Raw genomic sequence first — 1,731 nt, forward strand, 5'->3', positions numbered from 1 at the left:
TTATTGTAGAGATGAGGTCTCGCTGCCCAGGCAGGTCTCGAATCCGCGGGCTCAGGCAATCCACTCACCTCAGCCTCCCAAAGGTGCGGGATTACTGGCTGAGTCACCAAGTCTGGCTGGCACTGATTTTCAACCAGTGCCTGCCCATGGGCTATCCCTATGGGGGTGGGTAGGCCCCTCTCGGAGCCTCGACTGGGACAGACATGGCTGTCTGTGGGGTCCAGGGTGAGTGAGATGATACTTCCCACCTGCTCTGTGTCTCAAGTCCTCGGAGCTCAGGCAGGTGGGAAAAGGCAAGTGGGAAAAGGCAGGCGGGGGCCAGGGCTGGTGGGCCAGGGCTAGTGTCAGGGTCAGGTCTGCATCGGGCTGGGGCCGAGGGTGGGATGAGGGTGGGGTTGAGGGTGAAGTTTGGGATTAGGGCTCACCAAGTGGGGAGGAGGCCTTTCGCGACTCCCTCCTCTCTAGACAAAACCACATCCTGCCTATTCCCTGCCCTTGTTTTCTGAGCACGACGCTGCTGCTTGGGGTGTAGACGGGAGGGAAGAAACTCCATGCCTGAGTCACCCAGCCTGGTCTGGTTGCCCTTGAAGTGAAACTCGGATGGGTCAGAGCAGGGAAGTAGGAAACCACTCCAGATGGGAAGCCTGGCCCCAAGCGCCAGGTATCAGCTGTTTGAAAGGGGTGTCCTTTTTTTTTTTTGAGCTGGAGTCTCTCTGTCGCCCAGGCTGGAGTACAATGGTATGCTCCCAGCCACCGCAGCCTCGACCTGCTGGGCTCAGGCGATCCTTCTGCCTCAGCCTTCCAAGTAGCTGGAACTACAGGTGCGCGCTAATCACACCTGGCTGGTTTTTTTTTTTTTTTTACTGTAGAGATGAGGTCTTGCCAAGTTGCCCTGGCTGGTCTCGAACCCCTGAGCTCAGGCAATTCTCTTGCCTTGGCCTCTCAAAGTGCTGGAATTACTCACTTGAGCCACTGTGCCCGGCGGGGGGCGGGGGAACTAAAATTAACGGAAGATCAGAAAACATAAGGCTGGGGTCATGAGTGGGCTTTTAGGGTGTGACCCACAAGGGAAGAGTCTCTTGTGGCCTTTATTCAGGTGAGTAGCTGAGCGCAGTGGCTCACACCCGTAACCCCAGCACTATGGGAGGCTGAGGTGGGAGGATCGCTTGAGCCCAGGAGTTCAAGACTACCTTGAGCAGCATAGCAAAAAAAATCAAAACATTACCTGCTCGTTTTTTCTGCTATCCAGGAGGCTGAGGCAGGAAGATTGCCTGAGCCCAGGAGGTCGAGGCTGAGGAAAGCCGCGGGTTTGAGACCCGCCTGGGCAACTTGGTGAGACCTCATTTCTACAATAAGTCAAAGATTAGCTGGGTGCGGTAGCAGGTGCCTGTCGTTCCAGCTACTTGGAAGGCTGAGGCAGAAGGCTCACCTGAGCCCAGCAGGTTGAGGCTGCGGTGGCCTTGAGCATGCCAGTGTACTCCAGCCTGAACGACAAGAATGAGACTCCAACTCAAAAACAAAACAAAACCCTGATTTAATTCTGCAAAAAGACCCACTCATTTCTCTTATGATAGGAATGTTGGCTGGGCTCAGTGGCTCAGCCTGCAATCCCAGCACTTTGGGAGGCCGAGATGAGTGGATTGTCTGAGCCCGTGGATTCGAGACCCGCCCGGGCAACTTGGTGAGACCACATCTCTACAATAAATCAAAAAATTAGCCGGGCGTGGTAGC

The sequence above is a fragment of the Carlito syrichta genome, unplaced genomic scaffold, assembly GCF_000164805.1.
Source record: "Carlito syrichta isolate Samal-C Ts95f unplaced genomic scaffold, Tarsius_syrichta-2.0.1 Scaffold312068, whole genome shotgun sequence".
NCBI lineage: Eukaryota > Metazoa > Chordata > Mammalia > Primates > Tarsiidae > Carlito > Carlito syrichta.